General features: G+C 40.5%; 1 protein-coding gene across 1 annotated transcript in view; it reads right to left on the bottom strand.

Annotated features, from left to right (window-relative positions):
• LOC114049737 (kinesin-like protein KIF26B) overlaps positions 1-24,031 on the bottom strand; it is a 605,544-nt gene that overhangs the window by 396,537 nt on the left and 184,976 nt on the right. The window lies entirely within an intron of this gene.

Genomic DNA, 24,031 nt, shown 5'->3' with positions numbered 1-24,031 from the left:
GAAGGGGGAGAGCTGTCACTCCAGCCAATGGCCAAACCAAGGAGGAAAAAAAAAAACCCACCAAACTAACTTAGGTTACAAATCTCAAAACAAGTTGAGAATTTCCCAGAGTCATAGGGCCACGGACCAGTATCTGACCTCCCACAAGGATAAACTGTCCAGAAGAAATGAGGGCTTGGTGGGTCAACTTTACACCACATCAGGTCTCAGCTAAAACCTCACTTTCTGTGAGAAACTTTTCCCATCATCCCTTAATGCTAATGACTTTCCTTTGCTGGTTATCTCCAGGGCATAATGTATATATCTAGTTTGTACAGACTTGTCTGTGTATCGTCTTACCCATTAGACAGTCTGTGGGCTCCTTGAAAGCAGTGATTGTTTGAGGGGTTATTTGTATTGCCTTGTTTTGTATCCCCAGCACTTAGCATGGTACCTGGCAAAACACAGGTGTTTAATAAATACTGGCTGACTTGACTTAACAGCCCCATTTTAAAAATGTATCCAGATTATTTTTGCGTTGTTGAGCCAGTCTACTCAGTAAAATTAAATTGTGAGGAAGAGGAGAGTATGGGAAACTTCCAATTTTCCAGTCAAGAGTTAGCATAGGGCCACTTGGAAGACTTTTCCTCTCCCCTGAGGTGACTGATGGATATCCTCTCCCCTGAGGTAGGATTTCCTAGGATCACAGAATCTCAAAGGATTTCTCTGGGACTGAAACAATTTTATTGGATTATGTGAGGGAAAAGTTTTAAATCCATTCAATTTGCTGGTTAATTCTCAGGAAGAAAATTCAGCACCAAGCATGGGCCAAAGGGAAGGGGCCATGATGCCTCTATAAGACCTATCCCAGGCAGAAAAATGAAGGAGAAGTCATTCACTCATTAAGGGCAGCAGGAGTGGGAGATGTCAGGCTAAGCTCTGCCTCCAGCTCCTTTTCTCCCATTTTCCGTTCCAGGAGGAAAAACTCTTACCTATTAAATAAAATCTCATTTTCCTGCCAGGGCAGCTAAATAGGGCATAGGACAGAGGACTAGGCTTGGAATCAGAAAAATTCATCTCCCTGAGTTCAAATTTGGCCTCAGATAATTACCAGCTATGTGACCCTGGGCAAGTCATTTAACCCTGTTTACCTCAGTTTCTCATCCATAAAATGAGCAGGAGAAAGAAATGGCAAACCACTCTAGTATCTTTGCCCAAAAAACCCAAAATGGAGTCACAAACAGCCAGACACGAGTAAAATGACTGAATAACAACAAAAAGAAAAATTAAATCAAATCACGTTTTCTATAGGAAGTCTTTCTGATCAGTCCTGCTATGTTCCCCTCAATGGTTCCCCTACACCCTTAGAGCCTTCATTCTAAGATTACCTTCCATTTCCAGTGTTTATATCTTGTCTGTATGAAGCTATTTGCATGTTGTCTTCCCTATTAAAACGTGAGCTCCTGGAGGGCAAGAGCTGTTTTTGCCTTTCTTTGCCTAGTACATGGTTAGAGACTATTAAATGCTTGTTGGTTGACTTACTAAAAGTGTTGAGGTCTTTTCAATGGCTAGAATGGGTGAGGCTTGGATGAGTGGGTCAATTTCTTTTCTTGTTTTCCTCAAGAGATAAGTATAACTGCTCAAGGTCCAAAGAAGTTTCTAAGAACCAGCACAACTCTTAGAGGGGAAGGACCCTTACGGGTCATCTGGACCAACCCCCTCATTTTATAGGCGAGGAACAGAGGCCCAAAGAGAAGTGACTTGCCCACGTTCATGCACTGAAAAGGTCAGAGAGCCAGGATTTAGACCCAAGTCCTCCAAATCCAAAAGTAATGTTTTTTCTAACATATCACAGAATCTCTGAAAGTACAGGATTAAAAAGCCAATTCCCTGCCTTTTCAGTAATTTTAAGGTCAGGAGTTAACCTTTCACCAGCAAATTATGGCCGTCAGCCAAACACATTCCTACAGAGCGGGAATTGTAAGCACTGATCTTGCCAGGGCCCAGATCTAGTAAAGAAAAGGACCTCAAGACTTGCATACTTAGGAATGGACTTGGGATGGAGATTTACCAGGATATGGGATATGGCTGAAGGAAGCAGCAGCCTGGTAGATGAGACCCTCAGATCAACAGATGACATCAACAGGTGCAGCAAAAGGTTTCGACAGAGATACACCTGAAAGTTGCTCCTACTTCCAGTGTTCCCTATGCATGTGCCCTCAGTCAGTGGTGATTTGGAAACAGGCAGGAAATTGTGTCCTTATGGGTAGAGAGTGGGGGTGAAGGTAGAGGGTTATTTACCTAACTCTCTATTTCACTAAATGTCTTTTTCTTTTTTTAAGTCAATCAGGGTTAAGTGACTTGCCCAAGGTCAACACCTACTAAGTATCTCAGGCCTCATTTGAACTCAAGTCCTCTTGACTTGGCCGCCAGTGTTCTATCCACTGCGCCACCTAGCTGCCCCTTCATTAAATGACTTTTACTTTAAATTAATGTGACCTCTGATTTAGTATGTTTAAAAAAGGGGCGAGGGAGGAACATAACTGGGGGATTATGAGCTGTGGTTTTGAATAGGTGCTAACTAGTTATGCATTAAATGTGCAGATTTCAGGAACCCACAGTTTAGGGATCTCAGACTACATTTGTTCCAGCACTGATCTTGACCCTTAAGCCGACCTTAACGGGTTGATTTGGTTTTAGTATTTTGTCAAGTTCTTCACAAATTTCTAGGTAACGGATGTTCACCCATAAGCTGCCGCCATCTTCATGCAGGTCTTTTGAATGTTCTTTACAGGCACAGCAAGAAGGAGCAAACAAGTAGACCTAGGAATTATTTTTACTGATGTCTTTTGGCTAACAATGAAACCAATTCCTTTATGTCTGTTTAAGGAAAACTAGCAGCTCTTCTTTCTCTTTAACAGTAACTTCCTCTTGTCTTCTGTCTTCATTTCACTTCCATCAAAAATGTCATCTTGATGTGGTTCAGTTTATCCAGTTGTGTGTTAGCTGATCTGTCACTGGGCAAAGAGCTCACCTTTAGAGTACCTACAGTTACAGTAATATCCATAGGTAATCTAAAAACTAGGATTGTTTCTTAGGTTGCCTTTTCTACCATTATTCCAGCAGCGGAAGCAGAAGGTGACCACACAAAACTGAGGGTGTTGTGTACCTGTCTGTGTTTCCTAGGTCACCATGGTCAAAGACATCATCACCCATTGACCAATGTATTAGGGATGAGCCTTTCTATACTTAGCTGGGTTGGTCCTCCGAAAGCAGATGGAAACTTCAAAGCTTTCCAGATTGGTAGAAGCTGTCAGGGTTATACTTCACTGGCATTGCCTACAGCAACTCAGTTACCTCTATCTCATAATGAGGCATCAAAGACTTTTGTAGAAGGACAAGAAGTGAAAAAGTGAGAAAGACAGGACAAGAAGGAGAAATGTTTATAAAAACTAAAGCATAACTTGAAACAATGGTACCTAAAAATTAAGTCTAGAAAGTGACTCAGTGTCATAGTTGACAGAGATTCTAAACCCTAAAACAGAGACAAACCACCATATAAGATGAACTGTACAAATGGTGCAGCTAACAGCCACAAATGAGAAAGGAGTCTCTGTCTCTGTCTCTCTCTCTGTCCGTCTCTCTCTGTGGTGAGGCGACCAGATCAACAGATGACATCAACGGTAGCAGAGAAAAGGGGAGGAGAAGGAGAGAGAAAGGGGGAGAGAGAGAGATAAGAGCTATCATATGAAGAACATCTTTCCTAAATATAAAAGTAACTACTACACACATTTCATGTGTAATATATATATATATATGTATATACACTATATATATATATATATAGTGTGTATATGCATACATATATAGGTCTCTCACTATTCTGTTCTACTGGCCTGTTTTGTGGGCACAAGACTATCTGCAAGGATGTAGTATAATTTAATTTAATTATTTCATGACAAAGCATTTGAGGAATAGATTTCTGTAATCCTATTTCAGGCACAATTCTGTACTGATTTACACTGAGGTTTGCTTCATAAGAGACTACATAATTATGTTCTTTATGCTTCAAATATAGATATATTCAGTATTAACTATAGGTCTATTTTAGAGTTGAAAATAGAAACCAACTGTGCACAGCAGTTTGACTAAAACCAGACCTTTCCACATTATTATTTACAAACTCATTTTCAGCTGCTTTTTCTGCAAAAGTATACCTTGATTTATTGTTACCTAAGTGTGGCCACTTTTGTTAGAACTTAATTCATTACACCAATATTACTGTAGCATTATACAATACCCTTAAACTCTAGGTAACTAATATGACGATTTTTTTCTGTTTATTTCCATCAAATAACCAAACATTAATGAGCTCATTGTATTTCCAAGAGACAAGGAGGTAGTGAGATGGCTTAAAGAAGTTTCCCTGTTAACATGCCTTGATCCTTCAGCAAAACCATAACTGTTAATGCTGTAATTTCAACTATTCCCATTTATTACTATCCACTGAAAACCTTTCAGCACTTAAAGGGCCAGAGCCCTTTCTGGTCCCTTTTGTGGAAGTGTTGTCAGTATTTGACACAGAGAGGTTACAGACTCAGTGTATATTGAAGCTTTTTTTTTTTTAATTTGGTCATGGCTAATGCCAGAATTTGTTTTGTTTGATTTATGCATGTTTGTAATAGGGATTTTGTTTTTCTTGCTTTTGCATTGGGTGGGGAAGGGGAACATGGGATGGAGAGAATTCAGAACTGAAAATGAAATAAAACTCAATTAAAAAAAGAAATGTATCTATAAATATCATAGAGTTCAAGGATACCTAAAGAAGAAATAAATCTGCATATTTACAATTTTGATCTCTTGTGTACATGTGATTGTTAAGTATATTGAACTTTAAATAAAAGTGAATACTGTATTCATCCAGCTGGTGGCTGCTTATGCAGCCAGTGGGTTTAGTGCATGATGCTAACAACAAAGGTCTTATTTGAACCTCATATGGGCCATTTCTCTTTGCTCTATTCCATGGCTTTAATAAACAATCAAATAGAGGAGATGAAGAGATTTGTGTTCATGCCATATGAGGGCTTGTTAAAGGAACTGTAGATATTTAATCTGAAGCAGAGAAGACTCAAATTAAGAATAAGAACCCAGAGTTATCTTCAAAAGGAGAGCCATTGGAACATTTTTTTTAATGCAGAAAGAACAAAAGGAAGGTGAGAAGAAAATACAAATACAACATTTTAAAAAGTAAAATACAAATTTATTATATACTTTTTAAGTAAGCCATATGAAATGGAGATTCATGGTTTCCTATAGAATCTACTTTGGTACTCTGCTGAAATGTTCTTTTCTGGTATTTAAATTCAGAATACAAATGAATAAACAAAAAACATTTTTTTTTCAAGTATTTCAGGGGCTATCCCAACAAAGAGTGATTACACTTGGCTTTGGAAGAAAGAATAAGGAGCAATAGGGAAAAATTGCAAAGAGGCAGATTTCTGCTCAATGTAAGGAAAAACTTGCTAATAATTAATGCTACCAAAAATGGAATGGCTTGCCTCAGGGGATAGTGGTTTCCCTCTGAAAAGAGGTCTTCAGGCACAAGTTGGACAACCAGCCTACTGGACATCCCTTCCAATACTAAAATTCTAGGGATCCTGTGAAATGTGTGCAGTTCAGCATAAAGGGGAGTGGGCATGAAATAGACAAGACAAATAAACTCATCACCATCAAGACCCAAATCACCATTCCCCTCAGTTCAGACTGATAATGGAGTCTGGAGAGTCATTGATCTATAGGATAACGTGGAAGACTATTCTATCTGTCCCTAAAAGATATCTAAGTTGAGGAGAGACATCCCAGTCCCACAGTATATTCGGTGAAAAGTTCATAACAAAATTTTCTGTAATAAAACACAAATCCTGTGGGTCTGGGATAGTTTTTAAGTATGGCAAAAATCAGACAGGAGATATTATAAAGGAATGAGGCAATCTCAAAGGGTGGAATGTTATCGACTAGGAATAGAAATGGGAAGGTTGGGAGCGTGAGAAGAGTTGAGACAGGAAGACAGGAAGTAGGGAGAAAACTTCTAAAAGAAATGAGAGAATAAGGGACTAAGAAATAGAATGAGGCCAACAGCACGGAAGATCCTGGAAAAGAGGGTATGGGAGAGAAGGGGAAGACAAAGAAGGCTGCCTATACAAGAGATGGTCAACTGTGTCCTTAAGCTAGCATGAAGAATGGTCTGATTTACCTTACAATGTCTTTTTCAAATAATTTCTGTCATGCTTAGGGGACTCACGTGAGTTATAATAGATTAAATGTTAATAATATTTTAATAATATAGACAGAGTAAAATAAGCAGAACCAGGAAAACAACATATAGTAACTATAATAACATAAATGAAAACAACATTGAAAGGCAGCAAATTCTGATTAATTGTGATGAGCAATTGGTTATCCCCTAAGGAAAGAGGATGAAACACACTTCCTCTTCTAGTTAAGGGGTGGGACATCACGGATGCCAAATGTTACATACACTGTCAGATACACTGTGTTTTGGTTTGGCTTACCTGTTTTTTCCTACTTTACAAAGAAGGGGTTTCTATAAGAGGGGAGTGGTAACAGCACAAAAGGCACCAATAAACATTTTTTATAAGAAAGAAAATTGTAAAGCATTGATGATTCAATAAAACCACGACAGAATTTAAACAATTAAAATAGGAGAGAAAGATGCGCCAAGAGCCTCTCCATTTGCTTTTATATTAGCCTCCCGTATGTTGGTTGGTTGTTTTTTTTTTTTTTCAAAGTACAGGCTTTTCATGAATCATATCATTATAAAATCCTGAAGGAGCAGAGGTAACATGGAGTTTATTTCTTGTATCCAGTGGGAATATATATCATGGTAGGGGAAAGTCAGCTTTTATGTAAAACAATAGCTTTTATTTATGAAAGTTGTTAGCTAGTTCTAGCCTCAAATCTCAAATGACCTCAATCTAAAATTCATTAACTATCTCCTACAGATATACCACAACCAAAATCACTTACATTCCAAGTATACTGAGGAGATTAATTTTTCAACCTTCCAACCACAGACACACTTGTAAGTGAAGTCAGATACCCAGAATAAGTCTTTACATTTTTTGGTTAGTTTGAGGGCTATTTTTTTTTAAAGTAATCAGCATTACTTTAAGCCTCTATTCCTTGGTTCTTTTTTCTTTTTTTTTTCTGATAGCTATACTTAAAGTTAATGGTTTTCTTCCTGTCTCGCTTCCCCTCTCCCTATACCATGTGTAATTAATTGCACTATATAGCTGGGTCATTAACTCCTTTTCTGAGACTTCTAATGGGCAACAGAGTTCAACATGCTGAAGAAACCCTAGACGCTCTGGAGCACTGGGTTCAAATCCCCGCTAACCTGCCCCTAGATTGATGAGGGGCACTGAAATGGTAACTTAAACCACCTGGGATTTCAGTTCATTTCAAAATGAGTATAGTTAACAACATTGGCTTCCAGAGAAAGGTTGTAAGAAGCTAACTGAAAAAAATGTACCAGTAGATAAAGGAGTCCCTTGTGGGCATAAATTCCCATTCGTCTTTCCTATTGCTATTGCTTTCTTTTCATTTAACCTTCCTCCTCCCGTCCAAACACTTAATAGTCCATTAAATATAAGAAAAATATCAAAATGACTAGGAAATGCTTTTGAAAAGTTTCCCACTTTATATTTTTGCTAAATATAGAGAATCATCTAACTATAATGCATACTCATCTCTGCATCGTAATCTGTCTTGAAATGGAAACGCAGTGAAGTCAAGGTTTCATGTATAACATCTTACAAAATATTCTTCAAATATTAAATGTTATGTTCTATTCTTAATGAATACATAATATAAATTGGCAATAATGAAAAATGAGGGCACTTAACAAGGGCTAAGAGACAAATGACTATTAGGACGTCAGGTCAAGTTATCACACTTTCCAGGGAGTCACTTAGTTTAGAACCCAAACACTAATTATCCTTTATAAAAACTGATGCAAAGATGTTGAGTTCCTATTCACTTTGGATTCAAGACGTTTGGAAATTCAAATGTAAACTGAAAAAAAAGTCAGTTTCACTGGATCAAAGGGTTTAGGACTAAAAGGGACCTTTAAGGTCATCTAGTCCAACCGCTCATTTTACAGTAGGGGAAATTAAGGCCCAAAGGTGGTAGTAAGGTCAGACTCAGGATTTGAATTTTGGTCCATTTACTCAATATCATATCATCACAGATCTAAAGTCGGAAACAAACTTAGAAGTAATTTAGTCCACCCTTCATATATTATTGGGGGTGAGGGAGGTGCACAGCAAGCAATTATTAAACACCTACTGTGTTTCAGGCACGATGCTAAGTGCTTTAGCACTATAATCTCATTTGATCCTCACAACCCTGGGAGGTAAGTGCTATTATTATTCCTATTTTATTTATAATTGAGAGAACTGAAGCAGACAGAAGTTAAGTGTCTTGCCCAAGGTAACATAGTGAAAGTGTCTGAGGCTGAACTTGATTTCAGGTCTTCCTAACTCCTGCTGCATGTAAGTGTATCACAAATTAGGAGACTGAAGCCCAGAGAGTTTGAATAATTTGCCCAAGATTAATTTGCTGAGAGATGGGCTTTATGGAAGAGCTAAAATTTGAACCCAGATCTTCAGACTCCAAACCAGTGTTCTTTCCACCGCAACATGTAAAATGCCTGCCACATGAACCATAACTTATAAAAGAATACGCCTCCCTTTTTCACCCTAAATCTCTCCTCCCAAATCCAAACTATATTTTTCTTTTAATGGCACCATCACCACAGCATATTTCCTCCGTTAGAGGAATTGTATCAGAAATCCACCTTGTGTAATGAGTTTTGGCTCTCGGTACTTGAAAATTAATAGAGTAAAGTGAAGTGTATTAGCTAGACTGAACAGGATGTATATTGGCAGTCTAAGCCAGTAAAAAAGAGCATTGATATGAAATTGCCAAGCTATGAGCATACCAATAGAGAAGAGTAAATCAGCAGGGCTGCCTGGGCTGTACAGATTTAGCCCATTAAGTTGATGGCAAAAGGTCATAGGGATGCCCAGAAAGCACAACTCTACCTGATGAATGACATAATATTTCTTGCCACTGCAGGTGATAGCCATTGCATTCAAACACCTTACAGTATCTTGTGTAGACCTGGAGAAGTGGTCACTAACCCTCTACACAGATATCTCTACCATGTCGTGGGGGTTAGGGACACAGCGCCCCCTCCCCACCATGTGATCTGGAAAATCTGCATCAAATTTTTTGGCCCTCTCTTCATACAGAGAAGTCTGAATTATTACGATATTAAAGATAAAATATGTTGACATTATACAATACTACACATATATTTTATATATTTCTGAGTTTCTAAATATTTTCTATGTCATCTGCTGGCCTTCACGTTTCATCTGTGGCTTCCACAAAACTCCCCCAAAAATTCCCATTTAATTTCTTATGCTGATCCACCACACACTTAAACCGTGATGGGGAGAGTCAAGATGTGGAAGGGATAACCGTACTGAACAGATACATCAGCTTTACAGGTGCTCTGTGCTCCACACACAAATCTGTTCTCTGGACCACTACTGAACCTGTGTAGTTACCCAGAAACACTGATGACAAAATTTCCCCCAGTGATTCACATATGGACAGTTGGGTCAAAATTAAAGGTTATCTTATCTAACTCATTTGCTTTTCTTAATAGAGTAAAAACAGATTAGCTAATAGAGCCAGTTTTATTCAATTAATTTTCCACAACAAGACTCAGAGTCATCATCTTTCATCTCAATACCATGTCATAATACAATGATTCATTAGGGCTTTATTGAGGCTTATTGGGTCATTTGTCCATTCCCTGCATGGCCCCATACCATTAAGCTTTTTTAATTGTGTTTGGCTTTCTGTTGGATGTCATTTCATACTATGTCAGTGGACCTATCTCTACCAGGCTTTGCCCCCTATTTCCTAACCTGCTATATCTATGGAATTAGATAATCAAGCTTATTAGAACTTTTTGTAAAACTTAACAGGCTTTGAGAAGAACCTGGGACTCTTTGGAGTAAAATCTGTAAGTTTTAGTGCTAGAATCTTCTGAACCCTATTTTGATAGCTCAGAGGTCATTTTTGCTTCCGTCCTGATTCATAATTATGTTCTGGATAATCGAGGTTCTTAGATGCATTATCTCTAGGTAATGTTCCTAGGGATGTGTGTATACGTGTGTGTCTATGTAGGAATGTGTTATATAAGTCATCTAGTTCTTAAGGAACCACTAGGATGTATCAAAAATACTAAATATAAATTATTGTTAAGAGCACTTCTCTTTAAAGAGTTCTGTGAGAGGAAAACAGGAAACACTCAAGTAAAGTCAAGTCAACCAGCCTTTATTAATCTCCTACAATGTACCAGGTACAGTCCTCTAAATACAAAGAGGGGCAAAAAAAAGCTCACAGTCTAATGGGGAAGACAAAATGGAAAAAAAAAAACTATGTACGAGCAAGATATATAGGATAAATTGAGGGTAGGCTCAGAGAAAAGGCACTAAGATGAAGGACTGGGAAAGGCTTCTAACAGATCATCAGTTACAACGGTGAAACACCCTGGACAGTCAGAATCTCCTAAATGTTTCCTTGTTGCAGCTTTCACCTGATAAATCCAGGTGCCTGCTCATTTAGAATATTGCCCTCAAGAATCAGCTTCCTGTCCACTATTCACCCCCCCACTTTTGGAGAGAATCTAAGTCAACAACGGGATAATTGGCTGGAGTGTCGAAAGTCTGGATGAAGAACCAATGAATGGGTCAACCTATCCTGCAGTTATTATAAACTCCTCTGTCATTGTTAATCAGACCACAGGATCATACTATCTAAGAGGTAAGCCAAAATTCCTAGCATGTGTATCAGTTTCATTTAAAATTGCCTATTTGGAGAAGAGCCAGGCTTTCCACTTTAATGAAGTTGGCCTTGAGATATTGGGAGGAGAGATACAGAACTACAATGGAGTGCCATCTGCATTCAGATGCCTATGGTAGGAAAGTACACTGGTCCAGAAAATAATGAGTTAAAAAGAAAGAAAATAACAAAATCCCCGGGATACTTCAGGAGATTTTTCCAGCCTCCAAATCCATGACCTACATAACCTTTGTCAGCAGCCAAAAGACACGTGATATATATTAAATGGGGGACTTTGTCTTCTCTCATCTGTAAAATGGGAAGAATAATCCCTACAGGACCTATCTCACAGGGTCAGGAGGCTCAAAGAAAGTTATATTTATATACATATATGTATATACAAAAACAGAGAGGGAAGGAGGGAGGAAGGGAAGGAAGAAGGAAGGGGGGAAGAGAGAGAGAGAGAAAGAGAGAGAGAGACAGAGAGAGAGAGGTGTCATATCAATGTAATAACATTTCTCTTTTCATCTGGCCACAAATCTCACTTTGCCTGGGAAGGGCAGCAATCTTTTCTTTCTAGACATAGCTACCACTACCCACTACATACTACCACCACCACAGACTTTTCATTTATAATCTTCAGTAGCCACAAACCAATGTTCAGTAGTTGAGAAGAGTAGATGTATGTAGTTAGCAATGGGTCAGTTCTGAACTGCAGTAGAAGTAAAGCTGATTCTATGCCCACACTAAGCATGCTAACAATGTGAGCCCCTAGGAGCAAGGGCCACCAGGCCCCCTGAGGAAGGGCAAAACCAGCATACATGAGAAAAAATAGAGCAGGTTAAAGTTTCCATATTGGTCAGTGCTGGGATAGGCCCATGAGTAACCACTGCATTTCCAACCTGGGTGAGATAGGGAGATTCAGTCTCAAAACAAAAACAAAAGCCAACCAAACAAAAACAATGTATTTAGCAATGGCCATTTGAAGGAATTCTAAAGTAATTTAACCCCTCCCCCCAGAAATAGTTAAAGAAAATATGAAAACGTACAAGAAGGAAACCACTTTCTACCAATGCCCTCAGGTGGTCAAGTTATCCATCAACATCAGGCCAGCCATCAAAGGTTGTAATTGTCCATTTCACTGGGCTGCTGGGCCTGGGGCAGGAGTATGGGCTTTCTGACTTGTACCTCACTGCTTTCTTACTTGTTCTTTCAGGTCTATGTTTAACTGAGGTTTATCAGACATACAACATCTTTTACAAGGTCATGCAAAGTGCTGCTCTGTGTATATATGTATATAGGTCATATACCATACATCCAAGGAATGTGGAGATATTTAATTCAATTCATCAAGCATTTACAAAACACCTACTCCTTGCCAGCCACTCTGCTAAGGCTATAAAGACAGAAATGAGGTAATGCCTGCCCTCAAGGAGCTTACATTTTCTTAGGCAGAGTATATACACAGATAAGTAAATACAAAAATATGGGAATAGTAACTAGACCTATTATTTCATTAGTGTAGGAAGCTTGTGGTGAGAAGCTCCCTCCACTAATGCAAATTGGCACCTTCTCCGAAGCTTATAAACTTAGAGAGTTGCCTAGAGAACTAAGGGGTCAAGTGACTTGGCCACAGTCTCCCAGTCAGCCTATTATCAGAGACAGAATTTGACCTCAGGGCTTTCTTATTCTAAGGCTGGTTCTTTATGTACCAAATAAATACAAAATATATTCAAATGGAGAACATATCCAGAACAACTAGAGGAATCAGGCCTGTACAATGAGTAAGAATATTTTAGAACCTGGCCTGGGACTGCTATCTTGGAAACCCTACATTCCTGTGAAGCCCAGTTCATCCACCATGTCTTTTGAGCTAGGTCTTGAAGGGAACTGGAACTGAGGAGAAAAGGCATTGCAGCTGGGGGGGGGGGGAAGCCTGCACAAAGGCATGGAGATGGGAAAAGGAATGTCAAGTTTAGGGAACAGCAAATAAGCTAGCTTGGCTGGAACACAGAGTATATGAAAAAGATTAACTCTGAAATATGTATAGAAAGATAAGCTTTCAGATTGTGAAGGTCTGCCAAGCTAGGGAATTTATATTTTTTCCTAGAGGTAATAGGGTGATACTAAAAAAATTTTAGCAGAGTAAAGGAAGATTATTTTGTCATATGGAGGACATCTGTCATTATTCTGTCATGTGGAGGACAGAAAAGGGAGAGACACTGGAAGCAGGGACATCAATTAGAACACTATGACAAGAAACTAAAATATTGTGGGGGATAAAGAGGAAATGGCAGTCCCAGGCCTATATCCAGAGCGACCTTATTCATTGTGCGGTCCTTCATCCATCCTGGTCTCCCAAAATGAGTTTCAACATGGTCTTACCCTATATCATACAAAGCTACATCTGAAACTTGGAAATGTGAAGCATAGAAACCATGTTTTACAGGATTCTTATTCGGTAGGGGCTGAACGTCAATGAGTTTCACCGCTGGGCCACAGTCAACAGGTACAAAGTCTTGGGTGTTAATTAAGTCATGGAGCTTGAGGAAGCCACAATAAAGCCTACAAAGACATGAGGGAATCAGATCTAGGATCAGTACAAAGTAGATCAATTTAAGCTAAGGTACACAGGAGTTATGGAGATCAGGATAATCTCTGGGGCCAAGGGGAAAGACATAGAACAAACAGACACAGTATTGAAGCGTCAGTCATGCAGGAAAATAGAAAGGTCTGATGACGTCAGGACTGGCAACACAGTGTTACAGGAAACAACAATGGATTTGGAGGGTAAAGAACTGGGTTCAAATCTTATACGTCCCCTTGTGGTTTGTGTGACCTCGGACAATTCAACAAACATTTGTTAAGCACTTAACCACTGTAAAGCTTTCTGCCTTGGCGCAAGCAGATAGAATGATCCCCACCCATTCCCAAACCCCCATCTCTTAAAGGAGTTTACATTCTTCTAACCCAGTGGTGTCAAACTCAAATAGAAATAGATCCCTGAAGGCCACATATTGACTTAGAAAACCACAAATTAATATCCTCTATGTTGTATTTATTGTATTTGTATTTATTTTGTTAAATATTCAACTATTACATTTCAATCAAGTTCACTTGGGGACCGCTGACCATGAGGTTAATACCTCTGTTCCAGGTAAATCATCATCTCTTTCAGACTTAATTTTTCATCTGTAAAATGGAATTGAACTAGATAATCACTAAGACCTCTTCCAACTCTAAAATCGTTTCAGCTCTAAAATCCTACCATCCCAAATCAACAAGTTGATCTCACCCCTCAAATCCAAACAACAAATAAGCCCTGTCATTTCTACCTTGGTAACGTCTTTCCTATATACCTCCTTCTCTCCTCTTTCACTACCACCATCCTCATCCCCTCATGCCTGGAGTATTGTAATAATTTATCGTTGTTGCTCAGTTGTATCCAACTCTTCATGTCCCCATTTGGAGCTTTCTTGGCAAAGATCCTGGAGTGGTTTACCATTTCCTTCTCCAGATCATTTTACAGATGAGGAAATTGAGGGTTAAGTGACTTGCCCAGGGTCACACAGTTAGTGACTGAGACTAAATTTGAACTCATGAAGATTACTTTTCCTGATTCTATTCCCAGCATTCTGTCCCCAGCCCCATTTAATTGCCCACTGTAATAATAGTCTTCTGTTTCATTTAGGTCTCTGTCTCATTTTTCCCCTTCTCCAATCGATCCTTCACTAAGGTTTCAAATTGAGCTTCCTAATACTCAGGTCTGACCATGTCACCCCACTATTCAACAAACCCCAGTGGCTCCTTAGTACCTCCAGAGTCAAATAGAAAAAATCCTCTTTTAAAGGGCTTTTAAAGTCCCTCATAACCTGGCCCCCCTCCTAGCTTTCCAGTCTTCTTCCACCTCACTCCCCTCCACAGATATAACCTGCGCGCCAGTGACAATGGCCTCATAGCTGACCTGCACGCATGGAACACTCTACCCCTCCTCATCCCTGCCTGCTGGCTTCCTTCCCGGGATTCCTCAAGTCTCACCTCAACCTCCATTTTCTACAAGAAGCCTTTCCCAGACCTCGTTAGTCTTGGTAGCTTCCCTCTGAGGCTACTTCCAACTTATGTATGTATGCATGTACATTTAGCCAAAAAGAAACGTGAGATGCTCAAATTTAGAGAATCCACCCCAAATGTTCACACGGACTATTTGTGCCCGACCTGTGCTACAGCATTCCAAGCTCACATTGGTCTGATCAGCCACAGTAGGACACATCGTAACTTGACTCTAACATGGTGACGTCATTTTGGTCCTCTTCAAGAATGAAGAACAACCAATGCATGTATGTATGTATGTATGTATGTATGTATGTATATGTGTATGTGTGTATGTGTGTATATGTAATATATATCTTGTTTGTGTGTGTGTACACACACACACACACACACACACACATAAGATAAATAGAGATTTCTTGTTTGTCCATAGTTGTTTGCAGGTTGCTTCCCCCTACTTCTACCACCCACCCACCCACCCACCCATCAGACTGGAAGCTCCTTGACAGCAGGGACTCTTCACCTTTCTTCGTACACCCAACACTTAGCATAGAGCCTGGCACATAGTAGGCATTTAATAAAAGCTAGTTGATTAACTGAAAAGACCACACAGAAACAAAGCATCAGACTGTAGCTGACTGTGATTAGCTATAGCAATGGGCTCTCCTAAGTCCGTTTCCCATCCTCAATAACAATGAATGAGAGGTAGAAGGGAGATTACAACTAGACACACTTTAAAGATTCAGGGAAGGGAAAATCCACCATTCTTACTAGACCAAGGATTCTTAACGTTTTTTTCCCATCATGGACCACTTGGCCAGTCTGGTAAAGCCTATGGACTCCTTCTCAGAATTTGTTTTTTAAATGCATAAAATAAAATACACAGAATTATAAAGGCATCCATACCATTGTAGGATTTCCTGGGCAGCAAGGCGGGGCCATGGGTAAGAGTGCTGGATGTGGAGTCAAGAAGACCTAACTTCAAGTCCTGCTTCTGATACTTACTAACTGTGTGACCCTGGGTAAGTCATTTGACTTCTCTGCCTCAATTACCTCATCTATAAAAATGGAGATAATAATAGCACATAACTCACAGGGTTAGTACGTGGACCAAGTGAGAGCGCATACATATGATCCTTTGCAAACTGTAAAGTGCTATATAAATATTATCTATCATTATTGAAATAGTTATTAAAATACATGTATTATTATATTATATTACAGATATTTTATATTTATAAAATACATTTATATTTTAATATATTTTATATCATATTATGTTGATAAAGTTATTAAATATATCTACATATATTTATATAATATTTAAAAACAAGTTCATTGATTACCAGTTTAGGAATACCCAATAGAGGTTTCCGACAACCAGGTTCAAAGTAACCCAGTTTAAGAAAGAAGAGAAGCTGTTCAAAGCTGGCTAATCTGCTACCGTACAGGACAAAACCAAGAGACCACAAACTGAGCTAATTCCTCCTCCTGGATCCTCTCTGGTTCTGTCTTGCCAGATCCTGTCAATAGAACCCCTCTAAAGCCTAGCACCTATGAGTGGTCACTGGACACAGGTGACACTGGAAGTCAAGAGACCCCTATTCTAAAATCAGCTCTGCTACTGATTTGCTGGGTGGCTTTGGCACCATCCCTTGACCTCTCTGGCCTTCAGTTTTTTAATACAGAATGAAGACATTGGGAGGCTGCAAGGTACATTGAGTCAGTCACAGAAAATGACCTTCCAACTTCCCCAAAGGGCATTTCCCATGTTGGTCTAACACCGGTCACGGCAATGAAGGCGCTGAAGGACTGACGTCTTTGACCTGTGGAATTCTGCAAGGTATGTGCTTTGGGACAGCCCCTGGGGCTTCTCCCTCACATGTCACAGGGAGGGCTGAGCCGGTGGCACACTCTTCCCTGCAGCAGCTTTGAAGGTGGTAAAGACCCAGGTGGTACTGCTTTCAAAGCAAAGAAACCAAAGGCAATTACCCAGCTATTAATCAGCCCCTTTACAAGGCAGCATTCCTTAGGTCCTGGGAAGGCATTTTAATAACATATCTAGGATGAGCAATTAGCAAAACACAAACTCAGTTAGTATGCAGAGGACAAAGCTAGCTCTGAAATGCGGCATTGTGGATTTTCAGGTTGGCTAGTAAATAGGGTTTGCCTTTTCAGAGGCACCTCACAGAAGACATCCCCTAATCCAGCCCCGAAAGGCTACAAATGCTTCCTAGCAAGAGCCAACTGCCTTTGATGGGCTGTTGTCTTCATTTCACAGTCCAATGAACAGAGGAGGCCACACCTCAAACCATAGGATCCCAGATCTACAGGTGGGAGGGACCTCAGATGCCAGAGAGACCAATCCCCTCATTTTACAGGTATATCTCATTTTATTGTGCTTTGAAGATACTGCATGTACTACAAATTGAAGGTTTGTTGCGACCCTGCATCAATAAGTCTATTGGTGCCATTTTTCCAACAGTATGTGCTTCACATTGCATCTCTATGTCACCTTTTGGTAATTCTCACAATATTTCAAACTTGTTCATTATTATTGTATCTCTTATGGCGATCTGTGATCAGTGATTTTTGATGTTTTTGTTATAATTGTTTTGGGGCACCATGAACCACACCCATTTAAGACAGCAGACCTAATCTATAAAGGTTTTGTGTGTTCTGACTGCTCCACTGACCACCCATTCCCCATTTTTCTCCTTTTCCTCACCTATTTCCCGAGACACAAAAATATTGAAATTAGTCCAATTAATAACCCTACTACGGCCCCAATCAATGCAACAAATTTCACTGTTATCTTATTTTAAGAAATTGATACGGCCACCCCAACCTTCAGCAACCACACCTTGATCAGTCAGCAGCCATCAATATCGAGCCAAGACCCTTCACTAGCAAAAGATTATGATTTGCTGAAGGCTCAGATGATGATGAACATTTTTAAGCAACATTTTTAAATGAAGGTATGTACATTATTTTTTTTTAGACATAAAACTATTGCACACTTAATAGATCATAGTCTAGTGTAAACATAACTTTTATATGCACCGGGAACCAAAAAATTTGTGTGACTCTTTTTATCGTGATATTCGCTTTACTGCGGTGTCTGGAACTGAACTCGCCATATCTCCCAGGTATGCCTATACAAGGAAGCACACATATTGAGCATCAGCAGGAGAATGTGAACCCAAGTCCTCTGATTCCAAGACCAAGGCTCTTTCTATAGCCAACTCTTTCTTTCTCTCCTTCACCCTCTTCTTCAAAGCTCTTATTCATTCTATATTTCCAACTTCATATGAAGTCAGAAGAGCCTAGGTTCCAGGGGTCATTCTGACCACATGTGGGAGAAATAATTGATATCATCACTATCACCATTACTGCACATTTCTACCTCTCTACAGTTTAAAACAACAACAACAATAACAAAAGAAAACAAAACAAAAAAGCTTTTCCTCACAATAACCCTGCCAAGGTACCTCAAAGAAGTAGACTGTCAGGAGCAGAGTCAAAACTCAAGGCCACATTCCTGATTCCAAATCTAGTGACCTTTCCATTATATCCCATCCCATTCCATCCCATCACTAACACTTAGAGCTAACAGGGAGCTCAAAAGACACAGAACTATGAGCTAGAAGGGAGCTGAGAGGCCATTTGGCAGACCCCCTTCATTTTACACACGATGAGGTCCTTAAAGGCCAAAGTCACGTGTGGTAAGTTGTGAGGGACTGTCTGATGTTGACTATTGCCAAGTGGAGGTTGTGGCAAGATGGGGTAGGAACTGGGTATTAGGAAGTAACCGGAGCTCATGCTCCCAAGGCAGGGGCTGTGCTAGGTGGAGTTGTGGTGAACTGGGAAGGGCTGGACCCGGAGAAGTAACCGGAGCTCATGCTCCTGAGGCAGCGGGCAGTGCTATGTGAGCTGCGATAAGCTGGGGAAGGAACAGGATACAAGGAAGTAGCCGGAGCACGTGCTCCTGAGGCAGGGGGCTGTGCCACATGGGAGCGAGACGGCAGAGGACGAGTTCCCTTTGCTTAATCCCCTCCCTAAGTGCAACGTCAACCCCAGATGCCTCCTTCCTGTGTCCTTCCTGACTTCCTGGGTCACGTACTTTCCCTTTGTGTAGCACTGACCCCAGACGCACCCTCCCGGTATCTGGGCCTGACTTCCTGGGTCACGTACTCTCCCTTTGTCTATGCACTAATACCAGACGCCTCCTTCCTGTATCCGGTCCTAGCCTCCTGCGTCACTTCCTCTCCCTTGGTGCACTAAACTCAGACATCCCCTTCTGGTATCTGACCCTACAATCATTGACTAGTAGGCGGGCTGAGGAGGAGGGGCTAAGTAGGTACTTAAGGAACAGTCGTGGTGGAAGCACGCGCTCTTTTTGCTCCTGCTCTGTTGCTCTGGCCTTCCTGCGTGGCCTTGCTGTGATAGCCTCTGAATAAAGCTCGGGTATTCGCATCTCCTGGTCGGCTCGTCTCTGTGTGTTTATCCGGGTAGTACCCGAAGACTGGTAAGTATGACTCTGGCAGCCTGCTCCTTATAGGAGGAGAGTGCACGGCGTGGCCGGCACAGTAAGTGGCAGCGCTGCGGCTAAACACAGGTCACAGATAATAATAGCATCTAACTCACAGGGCTGTTGTGAGGATCAGATGAGAGGGTATATACACAATCCTTGGCAAACCATAAAATACCAAATATTAGTTATCATTATTATATTAAAATGCAGTTATTAATATACATATATTTTTAAAACAAGTTCATCAATTCCAGTTTAGGAATTCCCAATAGAAGTTTCAGACAAATAGGAAGTTAAGTGACTTGCCCAAGGAAATCGAGGTCCAGAGATCTCGTAGAACCATATGATTACACATTTAGAGCTGAAGATGACCTTAGGAGCCATCTGGTCCTGCCCTCTCACTTTACTGATGAAGACATTGAAAATTGAAAGCGACTTGCCCAAGGTCATATAGGTATTAAGCCCTAGAAGGAGAATTTGAGTCCAAGACCTCTCACTCCAAACCCGGCATTCTTTTCTATGTATGACGGCCTCCCAACCACCCACCAATTCAGTAGCAGATACTAGAATCCAAGTTTTTTCATTCCTGGCCAAATACGTATTCCACTATATTATAGCCTATATATGTAATCCAATAAGGAGACACTCTTCATAGAAGACGGCCTATGAGATATAGCTAGCATTTATACACTGCTTTAAGATATGGAAAGCAATGGTCTCATTTTTATCCCCATTTTGCAGATGAGCAAACTGAGGCAAACAGAGGTTATGTGACTTGCCCAGGGTAACACTGCTACTGAGTGTCTGGGGCCAAATTTGAACTTGGATCTTTCTGACTCCAGGATCAGTGCACTATCCATTGCTCTATCTAACTGCCTCTATGCTAATAAAATCATAGGTTCAGTCCCTGTCTCAATCTATAGAAATGAAGGGGTTGATAAGATGATTTTGATTTCTAAAGCCCCCTTCTTGCCTGAAAAAGGCTTAGGAAGAAAAAGTCTTTGGAAGAAGTAACAAGGACACCCATCTCAAAGAGCCCAGAAATGATTAGCTCTAATCTGATACTAAGAATCCTAGGGCTTGCAGCTGGTCAATCCACCCAGACTTTCCCTGACCTGGTCCAGGGTACATATTTTTTTTTTCCCAGACCCACATGATGGGCTGCTGTGATAGCCTCCATTTCACCCAGCATGAAACATACAGAGCCCCTGGCAGGGGGCTGTTAATGTAACAGTTTCAGCAATGCGAGAGCCTGGGGAAAAAAACAGAGCAAAGGGGAAATGTGACGGAGTTGGGGAGTCTGAAATAAATGAGAAAGACGGTCAATCCAGACAAAGGCTCCTTCAATAAAGAATTTGCTAGAAGAGGGGGAAAAAAAGAAGGGTTTGCCTCATACATTCAGGAGCAAAAGCGAGAACATATTTCATGTTCCAGCGTTCTATTTAGAGGATAAATATTTCAACAATTGTCAGGAACACCATCCCCTCCTGAAATGTTATGCTCACATCTTATCTGACCCCTTGGGAGTCTGAGTCAGGTTATGCCATTTTTGGAGTCATCTCCCTGCTTGAATTTAGAAAGGTTCAAAGAAAGGGTCACCCACACACAAATCTTCTCCACTCTGCACATACACATTTCTTTAGGAAGCCAACACTTCCTAAGGTCTAATCCACCTCCCAGCGTCTTCTACCCACTGCCTTTTCTAATGAGCCTCTTAATACCAGCTTACAATAAAAAAGATAGCTGCTTTTTTTTTAAGTTCCTATATCTCTTCCCGAATACAAAGCATATAGCTTTTTAAAGGCTTAACACTTACTATGATTTTTGTGATACCTTGTATAAAAATCCAGAAGGACCATCCGAGCTTCCACAAAAACACAGAAATGGGCCTCAGTACCATATTAGTTTTATGATCCAAGTTCCAAGTCTCCCCATACCCACCAAAACTCTTGTGTAGCCTAAAGCCCTGGAACACTCCAGAAATGATAGTGGTGTCCATAAACAAAAAACTTATACATTGATATATACAATATATTGACTTGGGAATCAGATCTCAGTCAGACTACCTGTCCTCCCACAAGTCATTTCCCTCTCTGGACCTCTATTTTCCCATTTTTAAAATGAAGAGGTAACACTACATCTCCAAGCTCCTTTTCAGCTATCAAATTCTATGACCCAATACTGGCCAATGTGGTTACTCCAATTGTTTTTAAATTTAATTTCAAGATTGACCGAGGGTTTGAAATATAGGGAAGAGTCAATATCCAAAGTACACTACTCTCTGGACAATGAATTGAAAGAGAAAAATGGGAAAATTCTGCCCAAATTTTTATACCAATTTTTTTTTCACCAAGGTCAGAGCCACCACAATTAGACCTTAATATTAATGATATTATAGAGTAGGTAGAAATGGCACTAAATAGAATAAAGATGGCCAAAGCAGCTGGATTCGACCAAATGTGTAGAGGGGAGATCGGTGCTGGAGGCAAGATAATCAAGGCTGTTGGGGGATCTATTCAGAAGGCATCTGAAGGAGGGGAAGTTATGAAAAAGCATGGGGAAAAAAACTCAGATTTTACTTAACTGTGAAAATAGGAGACTGAAGGAACCCTAATAGCTACCAGTTTAAGTGTCTACTTTCCCCTCTATATAAAAAGTTTATGAGGATAATCTATATACAGATCAAAGGCATCCTTAATGGGGATATAGTGGCAGTGGGCTGGCTTTTGGAAACAGTATTTATTTCACAGCAAATCACATTCTCAATATTACAGAACTAACTAAAAGATACAGAGAATATAAGACCCCACTGTGCTTATTTTCTGTTGACTATGAAGTGTCTCATTCTATGTCATAAAACAAAGCCTCTTGCAACAGGATGTCTCCCATCCATACAGCAAAATCATTCAAGTTCATGAAAGCACAACAGAATCAACCTTGATCATTGACCCTCTGACAGGGAAACATAGGGTTGCCAAAGGCATTTGCCAGAGTTGTGGAAGAGAACCAGCGCAGAGGTCAGGTCGAAGAAGGATTTCCTAAACAGTTAGGTCCTCCAGGTCCTCCCGTATACAGATAGCTCCATCGCCACTTAAGAGTTTAGCCTAACCATCCACACAGGAAAAACCAAGTAGATGAAGAATGCCTACTGCCTAGATTATGACATGTAATTAGATGAATGATCGAATAAGCATTTATTATGTGGCAAGCACTCTCCTAAAAACTGAGGTTAAAAATAGAAAAGTGGGACAGTTCCTGCTGTGAAGAAGCTCACGGATGAATTGCGTGAGAGTTCACAGAATCTTAGGAGCATAGACTTAGACCTGAAAATTACCTTAGACTAAGTCTTCTAGTCTAGTGCTTCTTAAACTCTGGGTCACAACGCCATATAGGGTTGTGAAAAATTTGGCAACAGTAAAAGGTTTCTTAACAAGCAGCGACCAAAAATTAATTAAGAATCAAACGCATAACGAATCCGAGGTGTTTCTGGCAGCACTTCCTATGTTGCATCGTACAACTTTACTGCAGCCTTGGTTCTGAACACAAAGCATGCGCACTTTGCACTGCACACGTCCTCAGGTCACACAACACCGATGAACACTGCAGAAACAAGAAAAGGGGTCGCAAGTGGAAAAAGTTTAAGAAGCCCTGATCTAGTCCAACCCCCTCATTTTATAGATGAGGAAACCAAGCCCCGAAGACGCTGAGTGACTTGTCTGAGATACTCAGGTAGTTCAGCCATAGGGTTGATAGAAAGGACCTTAGGTCCTAAGGGTGTATCAACTGGGTTGGGTAGATGGCAACAGTCTCAGGGTTGTTAAGGTATATCAGCAAGTCAGATGGTAGTACCTAGGGAACTGGAGGGTATAGCAGTAAGGCAAATGGTAAGGCTTGGAGGTTCTCAAAATTTCTGGAAGGATTGTGATTGGTGACTCCCCACTCATCTAAGTGGTGTGAGGAGCCATAGCCATTCTGCAGCTGGGGGGTAAGAGGGAAGTTTCTTGAGGGGCCCTACCTATAACTATTGGGAAGGAAGGGAATGCATCTCAGAGTCCAAGTGAAACAAGGATTCTGGGATTCCTCCTACAGGGGTAGGGATAGAGAAAATCAGTACTAAGCCAGAAGTGAGAAAGGGAAAGGAGGCATGAAAGAGTACCCCAGACCAGTAACTTGACCTCTGGTACCTTGAGTTCTGGCAGCCTAGGAGTGGAAAGGTCTTCATCACCTCTTCCTTGTCTTCTAACTGGCCCCCCTACTTCAAGTCTCTCTCCACACCACCCCATCCTCCAATCAACCATCATACTGACCTTCTAAAACTCAGATCTGCCCACATGTCCAGGATCAAATATAAAATCCTCTGGTATTCAAAGCTTCTCACAACCTGGCCCCCTCCTCCCTTTCCATTCCTGTTACACCTGATACCCCCTCCCCCTCCTCTGCAACCTAATGACACAGGCCTCCTTGCTGTTTCTTGTACAAGACAATTCATCTCCAGAAACCTAGCATTTTCTGTGGTAAACTTCCATG

This window comes from Vombatus ursinus, unplaced genomic scaffold (genome assembly GCF_900497805.2).
Source record: "Vombatus ursinus unplaced genomic scaffold, bare-nosed wombat genome assembly UNPS02014798.1, whole genome shotgun sequence".
In the NCBI taxonomy this organism is placed as follows: Eukaryota; Metazoa; Chordata; class Mammalia; order Diprotodontia; family Vombatidae; genus Vombatus; species Vombatus ursinus.
The sequence above is the reverse complement of the archived record's forward strand: the minus strand, read 5'-3'. Positions and strand labels throughout refer to the sequence as shown.